This window comes from Arachis hypogaea, chromosome 9 (genome assembly GCF_003086295.3).
Source record: "Arachis hypogaea cultivar Tifrunner chromosome 9, arahy.Tifrunner.gnm2.J5K5, whole genome shotgun sequence".
NCBI classification, from domain to species: domain Eukaryota; kingdom Viridiplantae; phylum Streptophyta; class Magnoliopsida; order Fabales; family Fabaceae; genus Arachis; species Arachis hypogaea.
Genome location: NC_092044.1, coordinates 3,747,409 through 3,758,699, shown reverse-complemented (window position 1 = coordinate 3,758,699; position 11,291 = coordinate 3,747,409). Strand labels below are relative to the sequence as shown.

General features: G+C 32.1%; 1 pseudogene; it reads right to left on the bottom strand.

The window, feature by feature from the left end:
* Positions 1-7,173: 7,173 nt before the first annotated feature.
* On the bottom strand, positions 7,174-10,591 carry LOC112709982 (calcium-dependent protein kinase 20-like; annotated as a pseudogene).
* Between the last annotated feature and the right edge of the window lie 700 nt (positions 10,592-11,291).

Here is an 11,291-nt window from a genome sequence, read left to right as displayed (position 1 = left end):
TGAAAATGGTTCTTCGTCTTGTTCCATTAGATTCTTTCTGTGAAATTTATAAGCCAAACTTATAGATCTTCCAAGATTTTCAGTTGATAAAGGTATAGCATATCCAAGATGGGCATTGAATTTAACATTTACGTTTGCCAAATTTTCATGAACAATTCCAATTATTTGATCTATTGGGTCATCAGTAATTCTTTTGTCACAAATTGCTAAGCTTATTGGTGAATTAATTCCTTTCATATATGTAGATTTGATTAAGACTTGTATAGTACTAATATGAATCCATCCAATTTTAGATCTTTTTTGTTGATCCTTAATTTTCTCAATCTGTTTACTCAATTCTTCATCATTTATCAGAGCTATTTCAAGTTCTCCATTAGCAGATTTTATCTTTATAGGGGCTTCAAGTTGAATTTTTCCATAGTATATTATATTTTTTCTATTAAAAACTTCTTTTAAAAGATTTTGTTTATTAAAATTTTCATTTGATTTGAGATTTAATTCTGTTTTTAGAACAGCCTGTTTTTCATTATCTAATAAGGCAGATAGTCTATAATAATCAGATTCTTCCGTTAATTCTAAACTTTCTAAATAATTCATAACTATGAGATTAAGATAAAGGCATACCTATCTGGAGAAAAACTTCCTTTATTTAGAATATTTTATATAAGATGTTTTTATCTCCAGAGGGGAGATTGTAGATACTAACTCCAGAGGGGAGTTTAGTATTGGTATTTCCTAAGGGAATTCTTCTTCAAACTATAGAATCGCCTCGGCCGCTTCCTCCTTGCTCTCCTAGCATATGAGTACTCTTAGCCTTCTGCTTTCTATTGTTTGATGCCTTCTACAATTGCCTAAGCAACCTATTTATAATGGTTGGGTCTGATGGACAATTCCCATCCTTACCCTTCTTATGACGTCATTGCTTACGTTATTGTTTATTATCTTGCACCAGCTACATTGTTGGTGCTCTATGACCTAAGCGCTTACGTCACTATGCAATAATGTTGAGAGATGCTTCAGATGTGCTGTCCTCCTCTTTCATCATGTGACCTTCAGATGCGTTGTCTTCTTCCTTTATCATGTGGGTTGATTCCGTTTTATTAATGCTTTCTTCAGATAACTCTGAGACACATAGCTGGCACTTGTGGTCTTCTCTGTCTTTTATCAAATAGCAGAGATTCCTCTTTATCCCTTCGGGGAGCTTTTCTAAGAGTCCAGATAAGTTGTAGAATGCTGATTCAAATTCCACTAAGAGTCTCATCTCTCTTTCTTCAATTTCATTCCTTTTACTGGACACAAGCAAAGTATTTCTGCTTTTATAATTGATTCTTGTGTGAGATTCCCTTGTTATCTTTTGAGTTCTTTCGAAGACCCTTGCTAGTGTGCTAGCTAGTCTTCCTTCATGACTGTAGATTGTTAAATCTTGAACTTGATCAATTGGTTGAAAATTTCTTGGGAAGACGGACATGAAGATCACTTGATGTGCTGGAACCAAGCATTCTTCTTCTTCATTAAAAAGAGGTTGACTATTAGTAAATTTTAGGGATATATCCCTTGGATTTACGTTGTCAATCATATTTTTAAATCTTTTTACTGCATCAATAAATCCTGCAGGAAACTCACTAATAATTTTCAAATCATTAAAAATTAAGATTGTATCAATTAATCCATACTAGAAAAACTGATAGGTGTCAGATGGGGAAGCCTCTGGAAATATAACCAGCTTTGTTAGCTGTTCTTTGGCAATAGGATAATATCCCAAGATCGCCCTCTTTTCTGCAGTCCAATTCAAGACTATGTTAAGGGTTTCTCTGAGATTTGATCTACAAACCCTTTTCTTTTCCTTGATTTCAGCCCTTGTAGGAATGTTTCTTATTATCCATGTTCTCTGGGTTTGAATTGGAGCTTTATCTACTCTTTTTAGGGTTTGCTCTGGATGAAGAGCTTCATATTCTCTAAAAGATTCCTTTGCCTCTTCCAGTGTTAAAAACCCTCCTTTATGAATTATCCTTGATTGCTGTGTAAATGGTGCTGCTTTTTCTCAGGCATCATATACTCCTTTCATGGGGCCATTATAAATTACATAATATTTTTTATCTTGGGTGGATTTTTTGATAATTTCAGCAATTGTTTTATTTTCTGGAATTTTTTCCTCACCTGATTTGTCCACCACGCTTAGCTGGCTGAACTCTGATGGTTTTGGTTGTTGTGTTGATTTCATTGCTTCGATGGCCTTCTTGAGGGATTGGATCTGTGTCCTTATTTGCTGACAATGCTTGCATTTTTCGAGTTCTTGTTCGTATTTTTGAATTTCTTGATTTAATGCGTTGTAGACGAACTCCATTCTCTTGTTAATGTATCTGCAATAACATTTTTGTCACCCTTAATATATTCAATTTTTATTGGATATTGTAACAAAAATAATTGCCATCTTACCAATCGTCCATGATTATAATCAACTTTCAAATTATATCGTATGAATCCTGTTAAATAACTTGAATCTGTCCTTAATGTAAATTCTTTGGGTAGTAAATCAATTTTCCATTTCTTAAGAGATTTAATTGCTGCTAGAGTTTCCCTTTCATGAGTAGTATATCTCTGTTCTGTTGGAGTAAAAGTCCCTGAAATATACCTGCAAAGTAATTCCTTTGGGGGATATTTAGAATCTAGTGATTCTTTTTCTTGTTCCAAACTTTTTATAGCTTTCTTAGCTTTTAGACATCCTGACCAGGTTATGTCTGAAGCATCTGTTTCTACTATTAAGTAGTCATTTTCTTCTGGAATATAAAGTTCTGGAAGTTTTTCACATAATTCTTTAATTCTTTGAATTTGTATGCTATCTTTTTCATCCCATTTCCATACTTTTTTAGTAATTATTTTTGGAAATAAGCTTTTAGTGTATTCTGTTATATTCTTTAAAAATCCCTGATCAGAAATATAATTTATACACCCTAAAAATCTTTGTAATTGTTTTCTATCTTCTATTTTATTAGGAAATAAATTTACCTTTTCTAGAATATTTGGTTGAAGTTTTAGCTTTCCTTGAGTAGATAGAATTAATCCAAGGAACTCTATTTCTTGTTTTGCTATTCTTGCTTTCTTTTTACTAAGAACTAATCCTTTTTCCTTGCATCTTTCTAAAACTATTAATAATTTTTGAAGATGATCTTCTTTATCCTGTTTTGTAAAAATTAGTATATCATCAATGTATACTAAAACAAATTCATTTAACTCTTTTAGATTTTCTTCCATAAATCTTTGATAAATACCTGGGGCTTGCTTTAATCCGAATGGTAATACATTCCATTCATAAAGCAACACACTTGTTGATTCCTTTGTTGGGCAAGTAAAAGCAGTTAATTTCTTTGTTTCTTTGTCTAAACGAAGTTGCCAATATCCTGATTTTGCATCAAGAGATGAAAACCAAGTTGCTCCTTTGATTTTTTCTAAAATAGAATCTTTTCTTGGAAGTTTATGAGCATCACCAATAGTTGCTTCATTCATTTTTTTATAGTTTATTACCATTCTTCGTTTTTCCCTTTTAATTTCATTATTGTTTTCAACGTAAAAAGTTGGAGCCGCATGAGGACTTTTACTTAATCTTATAATTCCTTTTTCCAAAAGGTCTTTACACTCTAATGAGAACTCTTCTCTATCTCTCGCGGAATAAGGAATTTTATTTGGAACATTTATCTCTTTTGTGGGATCTTTTAATTTAATGCTTACTAATTCGTTATTTGTATTTTTAATATCTAAAGGATTTTCAGCACAAATTTCATCCAAGAGTTCTTCTATCTTTATTTCAAGATTATTTTTTGGAATATTTATCTGAAAGTATAGATTTAAATAACATGTTTCTAATATAGAAAATATTTTAAACTTTAAGATCTTATCTATAGTAGTAGTTGGTATTTTTATACGTTTTGATTTTTGATTTATTAAAGAATCGTGTGGAGCTTTTAAAACTATATATGTTAATTCTTGAATGAATGGATGATATAGCTTTAAAAAGTTATTTCCTATGATAAAATCCATTCCAGAATCTAACATATATATAGATGGAACAATGAACCTATAATTTTGAATAAAAATTTCAACCATCTCTGCTTTTTGGTCAATTTTATGTATTGATTTGTCAACTATTCTAACTTTTAATGGTTTCTTTAATTTTTTCCAATCAAGTTTTATACTTGAACTAGCAAAGCATTGTGTTGCCCCAGAATCTATGAAAGCATTTATAAACTTTTCTGTTATTTTTATAGTAATAAATGTAGCATTATTACTCAGTCTCTGAGTCTGTTTCCGAGACATATTCAAAAATATAGTCTAAGTTATCATCAGATTCTTCTAATGGTTCCATGAAACAAGACTTAGCAATTTCTATTTGTTTAGTAAGATCCTTTTTATCCTTCTTTTTCGGGCATTCATTTGCGTAGTGTCCTTCTTCTTGGCAATACCAACATTTACAATTTTCTTTTTTATTCGGGCAATAGTTATTTCTTTGTCTTTTGTTTTTATTGTTATTTTCTTTTCTAAAATATCTCTTTTTTCTCCAGTTTGGATAGTATTTTCTTCTTCTAAATTGATATTTTCTTTTTCTTTGAAGATTTTTATTAAGACCATATTTTTGAGGTATCTCTTCATTATCCTGACAGCAAATTCTGATTATATTTGCAAATCTTTTTTGAGTTGCTTCTTGCATACAACGTTCTTTTATTTCCTCTCTTATAGCAGAGGTTGCTCCACCAAAATTATTTTCAATTGTTCCTCTATTTATTTCTCTTATAAATCTTCCCATTATAAATTCATTAGCAGGATATGGAAGTTTTGTTATGTACATACTAAGATAATGATTTTTATCTTCTTCTTTTAATTTGTAATAATGTATTCTATATTCACATATATAGGACTCCACATTACATAAATCATATATCTGAATATTAGCTAAATGGTTTTTTGCTTCTTGATATTCTTTATTATAGACTTCTTGTCTATGATATATAATATTTTTTCCAAAAAATTCTTTATATAGAATCATCATTATATATAATATCTTATCATAAGCTGTTGTTTTTGTTTCTAATTCTTCTATTATTTGGTTTTCTATTGATGTCATATAATCTCTTATAGTTCCTTTAGTATGAAACCCTATGTAATTCCAAATGTCCCTTCCAGACAATTCACCCAGTTTTGGATTAGTAAAGGCTTCTAATAAGAAGGAATTCAACCAGTTTTCGAAAATTTCTTTTTCGTTCTTTTTGCAGTCTAAATCGAGCATTCTTTCTCCTTTCATTTCCTGGATTTTAGGAACGTATTTTGATGGTATTTTTGCATATTTTGAATCTTTATTTATAAACCCTTTTTTAAAAGCATAATTATCAAAACCTGTTTCCCATTTAAATTGAGATTGATTATCCTTAGATGTTCCAGCTTCATTCTTTACTTGTATTGGAATAGCTGGTTCTTCGTCACTTGAATAATCTAGAATGTGTTCTTCATTTTCTATATTTTCAGAATTTACTAATTCTTCCTCTATTTGAAAACCATGTTCCATAATATTATTTTCTTGAGCCATTTTTAATTGTTTAAAAAGCATTGTAACTTCTTCTAATTTTTCTTCAATATTCATAATTTTAGTGGTGGTTTTACTTTTAAATCTGTTATGTTAATTATGTTTTGAAATTTTTCTTCCTTGGGATTCTCTTTTTCCTTATTTCTTTGAAATTTTATGGATGTTAATATTTCTTCAAGCATATCTACTATAGAATTTAATTGTGGGTTAAAAGTATGATATAGATGTGGGGAATCATTTCCATGGTAACATTTTTTAGAAATTCTGTGTGAAAAATAAGTTTTTTCAGGTTTTTGAAGTCCTTCAATAAAACTTATAGTAAAATAAAGATTTTGAGAAAAATCATTTTGTATTGATTTTAAGAATTCGGTGTCATTACAGTTGACATTAGTTAAAATCATTAATTTTTGATCTATTAATTTTGATAACTTAATTATTTCTTCTCTTAAATCTTCTAATTTACTTTTTTCCATTAGGTGACGCTTTTCTTTGTGAAAGGTTACACTTTTAAGTTAAAAGTGTAACCTTAGCCACCACTAGTTACCATAGACATAGCCACCAGAGACTTGGCTTTATATATATCCGACGATGATCACATATTATTGTCCTTACTTATTGCAACTTGAAAATCCAATTTGCTTTGTATCTTAAAAATTTAGATCAGCTAAAATAAAAATCGATAAAATAATAAAATAATTAATTAATTATTATTAAATTTATAACTTTAATTGTATGTGCTTTCTATTTTACTAATTCTTTTTCTTTGAAGGAGCTTGTTCCATTTTTTTTTAGAAAACGGGGCTATATATAAGTCCAAAATTAGTAAATTACAATGAATTGAGTCACAAAATTAATTATTAACCTCTTATTTTATTATGTTATTAATTTCTCATTTTAGATAAACTTACTAAACTTAAAGGGTACAAATATATAATTAGATCAGTTCTTGTTCTCTTCCCCCATTTAACTAGTCAGCCTCATTTAAAAAGTTTAACAATTAATAAATTTATCAATAAATATTAGAAATTAATGTTATACATACACTACCACTTGCCTAGTATAGTAGTGTCCCATATATATGTCGAAATCCAGGTCAATTGAACAATAATAATTCCCATACTTGTCTGGTGATGATGATTATAACCTAATCGATGTTGATGGCAATGCAATTCCCCAACTACTACTTCGTAGGTAGTTCTTTATTCTTCGAATTTCAAAGATTATTGAAGATCCAATTGGCTATGATATGCGTTCACAATGGATTCCAGTGATAGTGATTCAAATAAAAAAGCGCACTTAGGCTCTTTATCACTACAAGAGACACGTCGAATAGCGGCGGGCTTTTTTAGGAATTTGCGGCGGTTTTTAATCACCGCGAAACGAAATTTCAGTGGTTCCACAAGCGTCGCCTATTAAGGGATGGAGATTTGATTTTGCGACAGTTTTAAAAAACCGCTGGTACAACCGCTGCAAATCAGATAATTAATTTGCGGCGGTTTCGCAGATGAACTTTTTAAAAATATCGCTGCAATGTCGAAAGCAGTTTAAAAAAATGTATATTGCGGAGGTTGATAACCCCCACAATTTGCACAACTACATTAAAAAAAATTATCTTCATGAAACTACTCAATTATATTGATTCTACATCAAGACAAATACAAAAATAGGAGCAATTTTTACTCATGCTTTAGGTAGACCAATTTTGCCAAAGTCAGTTTCTTGCATCATTGTAGTAAACTCACTGTAATTAATGCGTCCATCCTGAAAAATAGTACATAATTTCAAGTTTATTAAGGAGGAAAAAATGCTGTGTACCAATTCTATCTTAAATATTGAGCTGACATAAAATAAGTTCCAAGTCCTTATAACAATAATAATAATATGATGCAATGTCTTACATTATCCTTATCAACTTCGCGTATTATATCATCTATGTTACCATCTAGAATTCCATACTTTTCACAAGCTTGTTGAAGCTCTTCCTTTGTAATGTATCCACTACCATCTTGGTCAAAATAAGTGAAGGCAGCATATAGACAATCCTCCTTCTGGATTTTGTTTAGATGAAGCATTGCCGCTATAAATTCACCATAATCTATGGTGTACCACTGTTACCAACGTCTACCTGGATTTTAAAGGAGAAAGCTAAAAGGGTAAATCACATGAAACACCAAATATAATAATAACAAGCTGCACACAATAGTGCAAAAATAGTACAATGCCAAGTTTACTACCGATCAAAAGAATGGAAGTATATTCAGTTACAAATAAATCCATTAATGCATCGTTGGAACACCGTTTGGGGGACCTAGAATGATCCTCATCCCCCAGTAGTTGATCTCCCCCATTTTACACATGTTTGGTTTCTAACTACCAGAGTCAGTTAATTGATTTTGGGAGAATAAAATTTTTTTCTTTATGTCAAAATCACTTATAGAGGAACTATCAAGAATCATTTTACAGCATAACCAATTCCAACTAAAACAATTGTAAAAAATTACAGAACTAAACAACACACTAATAAGTGCAAGAAACATGCCTACATAGAAATGCCAATTTGGATAGTATGCAAGGCACTTACTGCTTCCATTAACCATAGAAGCTCAGATTCTTTAAGATTAGCACCCACTCTCTCCAAACCCTTTTTCAGTTCCTCAAGGGTGATCTGTCCACTATTATCTGTGTCTATCATCGAGAACATTTCTTTCAGTCCTGTAATTTCGTCCTCAGAGACTTTCAGCAATTACCTGTCAAGGGACAACATTGCAAGTCATACCAAATAACACATACAAATCTAGAACAAGGAACAAAAAGAATCGCAGTTACTAAACTAGGATATCAATTTTCTGAAATTAAACCAATATTACAGCCTAATGCTACAACAGTTTCAGTTTAAAATGACTGTGCTTTTCTATCCATTACATGAGTTTGTTTCATTAATGTTATATGAAAATTGTAGTGTTGAAAAGAGATGCTATAGTTTCTTGAGCTCAAAAATTAAACGAATAGAACAAAAATCATATAACCAGTGGATCGGGTACGTACTCAAATGGCAATCTTTTTTAACTTGTTCATCGCAGAGAATTGCTTGAGACGAGATAAAACAGTAGAATCCAACGGTTTATCAGGGGCAAGACCTCCTTCCTGAACCCAGGAGTGGCCTGCAAAATATCAAGCCTTAATTAAGAGAAAATATTCCTCAATTTACAAATAGAACAAAAATTATGGTTAGTGTTACATTACTTGTTTCTAGTGAAAAAAACAAGCAATAAATAATGCAATGAATAAAACAAGATTCAGAACTAAGAAATTTCCGGTACAACAGCACCTTTGACTCATTTTTCCAATTAAAAAAAATGTTATTAATAGTGAAAAGAACTGATGCAGGAAACATTGGCATATTTATAACAAATGTGTCAGATAATTTTCATAAGTCCATATACAATTGAGTTAGTTTAGATCAATTCATGCTGAATATTATTTTGTTATTGGGAGTTAGTTTGGTATCAAATATTGTTTAGTATTTCTTGAGAGACTTGTTATTTCTATAAAGTTACAGGTTTAAAATCAATTATGGTAGATGAAATTTGAGATCTCTGTGACTGTAAATATGATCAAACAAGAATTGGGTTTTAAAATTTGAGTAATTCATAAACACACGAGACTATAAACCATGCCCATTAAGAGATCATGAAAAGAAAAGGTAAAAGAGAACAACTGAATGTAGAAACACTAGTAGTAATGCTTCAACAACACAACACAATTATATCATGCCGATTTCACAATCAGAATCCTACTTCATACTTTGGAAGAGAAGATCAAAAATTAAACAAATAATAATAATAATAATAATAATAATAATAATAATAATAATTCAGCTCAAAGTGGTAATAAATAGGTGAATCAAACCAAATCAAGTGATCATATCAAAATGAAGCAAAATGGAAGCATTTAATCAAATATGATGACACATTATGGAACAGACTCTAACCATTTACCCATAATTAATTAATTAGTTTCAACTCACACACAAATCATCATCTTCACTTCATCAAGTCTAGGTTCAGCTTTACCATTTCATTGCAAAGATCAGCACAATTCTAGTAATCCAAAACCCTAAAACTAAGTTCAACAACAGCTTCTTTACTTATCCTTTTAATACCGAAAAAAAAATCAAAATGTACAGGAAGAGAGAGACGGAGAGTACAGACCAAGGGAACTAAGGAGAGGATCTGCCACCTCCGGTTACCGCGGTCGCCGCATGTCGTTCACGGAGCCACAGCCGATTTCTTCAGCCGGGCACGCGCCCTTTATCTGTCGCCGCGGTCACTCCCTTCCCTGTTCGCTATTTTTCTTCACTAAAAACCTAAAAGTGGTATTTGGGGCAAGAGAACAAGTATTTGGAGAGGAAGAGGGTGTGTGTGCTGCGGCTTTGGTTGATACTTGATTGTGTTCTGTCAATGAAGCCCTAATTAATTTTTTGGACTAACACGAAGGATGGAGGGGGAGAGAAGGAAAGGGAAAGGGGTTGGGGGTTGTGCTCTGTTATTTTCACCTTTCACTTTTCAGTTTGTGTGTTTTGGAGTTGTCTGATAGAAATGGAAAACGAAAGGAGAAGACTCGGACCCCTTCTACTTTACCTTCGTGCACGGGAGCTACACGGCTGAGGGAGGAGACTGGTGACCGAAAAGAACAATGAAGCGGATGTGCAAGCTGGAATTGACAGAGGGAAGAGCCACGACGGCAGAGGAGGAGACCAGTGCTTGACTCACCTTTGCGCTGCTGGGGTTCTCGATCCAAAGACTGAAGTGTTATGGTTACTAAATTTTTCTTTGGGTATCTTAGGGAAACCGGAAACAAAACCCCTCTTCCCAGGGTTATTTGATGCGGTGAATGCCCAAAACTATCTCAGGTCAGAACAATTGGAGCGGGGCTTAATTACGCACCAGAAACCGCATCAATTCAATGAAGTTGCAGCAGTTTGAGACAACAGTCGACAATCTTTGACTGCTAAGTCTCGCGTCTCTTGTAGTGTTTTTATGATTATTATACTTAGAGTAAAAGATAAATAGGTCTCTAACCTTTTTAAATAAAAAAATTGTCGTTTCTCAAAATTAGAAAATACATTTAAATTTTTCACTTTATAAAATGCGTGACAATTATACCCCTTCATCAAATTGGAGCTCAAAATAACAACGAAAAATACTGACCTGGAGGGCTGGAGACTAAGCTCTCCATTTTGCCTGATGATGTAGATGGGAAACAAATTGTTAATGGACAAAATAGTCTTTGTGCCTCAAAACGATGCTGTTACCATGACTGATGAGCCCTATTTGATCGAAATGTCTGGTTGAACGCATGACCGTTGATGGTGCGATCGTCTATGATGAGTGAAGGGAGTTCTTCATGCACAAGACCTGGAGGGGAATCTTTATGTGCTGTTCCAAGCTAAGAGAATGTGATCGAGATGGGATTGCGTCAAAGTGCTTCTGCGACGTATATGACATTCTTTACAAGTCAAGAATATCAACTAATAATCATAATCAAATGTTTTTCGGGTGTCCATTCTTCAAGGTAAGTTACTATTTTGTCAATAGTTGGATGAGATTGTAATGTGTCTAATTGGATGATTCTCTTAAAATTTGCTCCAAGTTAAAGAACAGTACTGTCAATACTTTGTTTGGCTTGATGAACACCTGAAAAAAATTAGAGCCATGAA